Raw genomic sequence first — 6,054 nt, forward strand, 5'->3', positions numbered from 1 at the left:
ATAACCAAAGCACTCGGGAACGGCGCCTACCGCTTGGAGACGCTGGAAGGAGGGGCGATTCCTCGCACCTGGAACGCCACCCATCTCAAGTTTTACTACAGTTAAGGCATTGTAAGTAGCAATTAACTCGAACAGTTTAAGATGTATCAGTTTAAACAATTTTTCAAGGGGGCACTCTTTTTTCCCTAAGGAGGGTTTTTGACGAGGCCACGCAATAAAGAAGGTTTTGAAGTTTATCGAAGTTTCCCAGTTATTAAGTTTGCATGCTCATCGTTTTCTAAGTTTTTGGAAATAGATTTTATCGCCCTTGTGTAGTTTTAAACAATGGTGAATCTAAATCGCATGCATCCAGTACAAAGTTTTCAAAGTATGAAGTTTTGAACCCTCATCGCCACCTGGCGATTGGAGGTGCAAGTTAAAGTTTTAAGTCCTCATCGCCACATGGCGATCGGAGGCACATGAATAAAGTTTTTTAAGTCCACACTGCCACCCGGCGATCGGAGGCACAAGTATAAAACTTTCTGACCGCCATCTGGTGAGAAAGAGATTGAAAAGACCTCCTCGCCTCGAGCGGGTGTAGGCGAGAAAGAGATTAAAAAGACCTCCTCGCCTCGAGCGAGTGCAGGCAAGAAAGAGATCGAAAAGACCTCCTCGCCTCGAGCGAGTGCAGGCAAGAAAAGTTTAAAGTCCTCCTCGCCCTGAGCGAGTACAGGAAAGAGCAAATCATAAGACCTCTTTGCGTAAGCAAATTGAGGCAAGTTGAAAGTCCTCAGTGCATCCAGGGGAGGAGGAGATGTAACCCCTGGGCAAGTTGAGGCATCAGGAAAAGTCCTTCTCACCCTCGAGTGAGTTCAGGCAAGAAGAAGCTGAAAAGTCAGGGGTGTTAATGATCTTAAGTATGGGAAAGAAGGGTCGGTGAAAACGCCTTTCCCCTTGAGTGAAACATCAATATTGACCTAGTGAAGTGATTCCAATAGCAAAGAAGAGAATGATTCTTGACATTCTTAGGAATCAACTTGAGTTGGACAATTGTTAGGCACTTTTTCTTAGAATTGGATCAATGTTCTAAGTCAAGAACTCACCAAAACTAGCACCAAATCCAAACTCATGTGGAAGTTCCTCATATTGTCAAATTGAACCAACAAAAAGAGGTAAAACTCAAAAGCACCGAACAGAATTGAATAAGAATCAAAATGAACCGAACAAAATGAATTAAAAGGCAAAGAACTGAAAAGGATTGCTGGAAAATAAGAACAGCCGAACCATAAACTCAAGAACACAAGACAGAATTTCAAGGAAACAAGCTTAAACATGAACAATTGAAAGAGAAGGAAGGAAGGAGAAAAGAATGCTCATGAAGATGGATGTAAGGTTGGATGATCACGCCACTAGAAGGATGGTTGCTCCTAGATGAGTGTGCTACCGCCACTTGAGGACACCATGGATCCTTCAAGATAAGACTAGAGAAGAAGGCTCAAAAGCTCTCCAATGCTCACTCAAAATTTGAGTATAGTTTCTTTACTCTAAATTCCAATCTAAAAAATACAAAGGGAGCACCTCTATTTATAGCCTAAGGTGCTGAAATGCAAGCTACACAAATTCAAAAACTCCCTCCTAAAAAGCTTCTAGAATCGGCGCCAAAAACAATGCATGAGGAAGGTGTGACCTCTTCCTTCACTTTGGCACCTCCTATTCTACTCCTACACCTATCTACTAACGCACCCCCCCCCCTCCTAAAGCTCCTAACTAAAGCCTAAAAGATGCTATAACAATAGAGGTTTCTAATGTTTCCCTCTAAGCACCTTCAACCAAAGAAATTACAAAAAGAGAAAATAATTATCCCCTAGCTCCTAAAGCTTTGAACATGCTTCTTGTAAGCCTTTGAGGTGGGCTTTGACCTCCATGGGCGTCTTCTATTTATGCCTCTACCTCTTCTTGATCTTGTTGATTGGCCTCCATGTCCACTTGAGCTTGATCTCCATCATACTCCCCGAGTTGGAGAGAATTCGACCACGAATTCTGGAGACCTACAGAAAAAGGAGTTAGATCGCTGACATTAAAAGTATGACTACCTAAGAATGTATCAGGCATATCTAACTCATAAGCATTATCATTAATCCTCTTGAGGATTTGGAAAGGTCTATCCCCTCGAGGCATTAGTTTGGACTTCCTTTGAGTAGGAAAACGATCCTTCCTCAAGTGAAGCCAAACCCAATCACCCTCATCAAACAACAATGCTTTTCTCCTTTTATTGGCAAGTTCAGCATACTTGCCAACCTTCTTCTCAATTCTCTTCTTGATGTCTTTATGCAAAGTTTTCACAAAAGAAGCTTTTTCATCCCCATCTTTGCACAAGACATCTCCAAGAAGGGGAATAGGAAGAAGATCAAGAGGTGTTAGGGGATTAAACCCATAGACAACCTCAAAAGGAGAATGTGAGGTGGTAGAATTTACTACACGATTATATGCAAACTCAACATGGGGTAGTAAATTCTCCCACACTCTAGGATTCCCCGAAATAAAACATCTCAATAGTTGTCCCAAAGTTCTATTCACCACCTCGGTTTGACCATCAGTTTGTGGGTGGCAAGTGGTAGAAAATAAAAGCTTAGTCCCAAGCTTGCCCCACAAGGTCTTCCAAAAGTGACTCAAGAACTTGGGATCTCTATCGGAAACTATAGATCTAGGGATCCCATGCAAGCGAACAACTTCTTGGAAGAAGAGGTTTGCAATGTGGCATGCATCATCCACTTTGTGGCAAGGAATAAAGTGAGCCATCTTTGGAAAACGATCCACTACCACAAAAATGGAGTCCTTTCCCTTTGATGTCTTGGGTAAGCCTAAGATGAAATCCATAGATATATCTACCCAAGGCATTGAAGGGATAGGAAGAGGAGTATATAGACCATGGGGATGCATCTTAGACTTATCTTTGCGGCAAGCTATGCACTTATCACACAAACTATGAACATGTTTATGCATATGAGGCCAAAAGAAATGTTCATGCAACACATCCAAAGTTTTAGCAACCCCAAAATGTCCCATTAAACCCCCCTCGTGAGCTTCTCTAACAAGAGATAATCTAATAGAGCATTGAGGAACACAAAGACGTTTTCCTTTAAAAAGAAAGCCATCTTGTATAAAAAAGTCTTTGTGTCCTCCCTTAAGACACTCTTGATAGATGAGAGAAAAATCAAGGTCATCATGATAAAGTTCCTTAATGTGATCAAAACCAAGATATTGAGAGATTAAAAGATTTAGCAAAGTGTATCTTCTAGAAAGAGCATCCGCCACAATGTTTACTTTGTCTTGCTTGTGTTTGATCACATAAGGAAATTGCTCAATGAATTCCACCCACTTAGCATGCCTCTTGTTAAGCTTGTTTTGGCTTTTCAAATATTTAAGAAATTCATGATCACTATGTATCACAAACTCTTTGGGAAAAGATAGTGTTGCCAAGTGAACAAAGCCCTAACAAGTGCATATAATTCTTTATCATAAGTGGAATAATTGAGATGACTTCCCTTCAATTTCTCACTAAAATAGGCTATGGGGTGGCCCTCTTGAAGGAGAACAGCCCCAATACCTATGCTAGAAGCATCACACTCAATCTCAAATGTCTTAGTGAAATTAGGAAGGGCCAAGATGGGGAGCATTAGTCAATTTTTCTTTCAAAGTTTCAAAAGCTTTTTGTTGTGCTTCTCCCCATTGAAAGACCACATCCTTTTTCACTATGTCATTGAGTGGTGCGGCAATGGTACCAAAGTTTGGGAAAAATCTTCTATAGAAAGAAGCAAGTCCATGAAAACTTCGGACCTCATTCAAAGATTTCGGTGTAGGCCAATTTTGAATGGCCATCACCTTTGTTTTGTCCACATGGACCCCTTTGCAACTCACAACAAACCCTAGGAATTCTATATGATTAAGAGCAAACATACATTTAGCAATATTAGCATACAAATGTTCCTTCTTAAGGGTTTCTAAAACTTGCCTAACATGCAACCTATGGTCATCCAAAGATAAATGAGAATGTCATCAAAGTAAACAACAACAAACTTACCAATGAATGGTCTAAGAACATGATGCATGAGGCGCATGAAGGTACTTGGTGCATTAGTTAGACCAAAAGGCATAACTAACCACTCATATAAACCAAAGTTGGTCTTAAAAGCCGTCTTCCATTCATCACTCGGTTTGATACGGATTTGATTGTAGCCGCTTTTAAGATCAATCTTTGAAAAGATTTTTGAACCATGTAATTCATCCAACAAATCATCTAGTCTAGGGATGGGATGCCTATACTTAATTGTGATGTTATTGATGGCCCTACAATCCGAACACATTCGCCATGTGCCATCCTTTTTTGGCACTAAGATGATAGGCATAGCACAATGACTCATGCTATCTTGAACCCACCCTTTCTCAATCAAAGCATCACCTTGTTGGCGAATTTCCTTGGTTTCACTTGGATTGGTCCTATATGCTGGACGGTTTGGTAAAGAAGAGCCCGATATCAAATCAATTTGGTGCTCAATCCCTCTCAAAGGTGGAAGTCCATTTGGAGGATATTGAAACACATCTTGAAACTCTTCTACCAAATTTTCCAAGCAATGAGGACTATCAACAAGTGCTTCTACCTTAAGAGTTCTAGGGATGGCTAAAAAAAGAGGATGATGAGCCACTAGTTCCCTTTCAATCTCACGCCTAGACACAAGGAGTGTAGGCTTAGAACTCTTATCTTTTGTATCTTTTTTATCTTTTTCACTCTCCCTCTTTTTCTTCATGATAACTTGGTCCTCATGGACTTCTCTTGGAGAGAGAGATTTTAAAGTAACCTTGTGACCATGGAATTCAAAAGATAGTTTGTTGGTAAAGCCATCATGTAAAACTTTTCTATCAAATTGCCAAGGCCTTCCCAAAAGAACATGAGTGGCTTCCATGGGCACAACATCACATAATACCTCATCTTTGTATTTTCCAATTGAGAAATGGATGAGGACTTGTTTATTAACAACTATTTCTCCTACCTCACTAAGCCATTGTAATTTGTAGGGCTTTGTATGAGAGATAGTAGGCAATCCAAGCTTATCTACTACTCTTGTATTAGCCACATTTGCACAACTACCCCCATCCACTATCAAAGAGCAAATGTTGTTTTGAATAAGACATCTTGTATGGAAAATATTTTCCCTTTAACTTTCATCAAAAGGTTGTGAAATTTGTCCAAGAAGTCTTCTCACAACTAACAAATCCCCTTCAAGTGGACATTCGCTCTCTTCCTCACTAGATGCATGAGAATGCAATGAATGCTTAGGAGAATCCGAATCATGCTCACTAACTACAATGCCCTCATGCATGTACATACTTCGTTTTGAAGGACAATTTGCAGCTATATGACCATAACCCATACATTTAAAGCATTTAGTATTAGACGTTCTAGTGGGAGATTTAGGCCTAGAAGTAGATGGCTTAGTTTCCTTGGGTTTGAAAGAAGAATCTTTGGAAGGATGTTTAGAAAAAGAATTTTTGTTTCTCCAAGACTTGGAGTAGTATCCATCATTGGAAGCATTTTTGAAAGAGTTTTTCTTAGCAAGTTGGGCTTCCACCTTCATTGCAAGATGAACTAAAGAGCCCAATGATGAATACTCTTGTAACTCAACAATGTCTTGAATATCCTTCCTAAGACCACTCACAAACCTAGCAATCATAGCTTCCTCACTTTCTTCTAATTCAATTTTAAGCACAAGCGTCTCTAGCTCCTTATAATATTCATCCACATTTAGCGTGCCTTGTTGAAACCGTTGGAGTCTCAACATGAGGTCTTTCCTAAAATGTGGGGGCACAAACCTAGCACGCATATGATCCTTTAAAGAGTTCCAAGAGTCCACGGGAGGACCCTTGTGATAGATAATGTCCTTTACAATTCCATGCCACCATTTCATGGCATAATCACTAAACTCTAGGGTGGCTAGCTTAAGCTTATGCTCATCTTGGATCTCATGGATCTCAAATATTTGTTCACACTTAGCCTCCCAATCTAAATATACATTAGGA

Source organism: Phaseolus vulgaris, chromosome 2 (assembly GCF_000499845.2).
Source record: "Phaseolus vulgaris cultivar G19833 chromosome 2, P. vulgaris v2.0, whole genome shotgun sequence".
Classification (NCBI taxonomy): domain Eukaryota; kingdom Viridiplantae; phylum Streptophyta; class Magnoliopsida; order Fabales; family Fabaceae; genus Phaseolus; species Phaseolus vulgaris.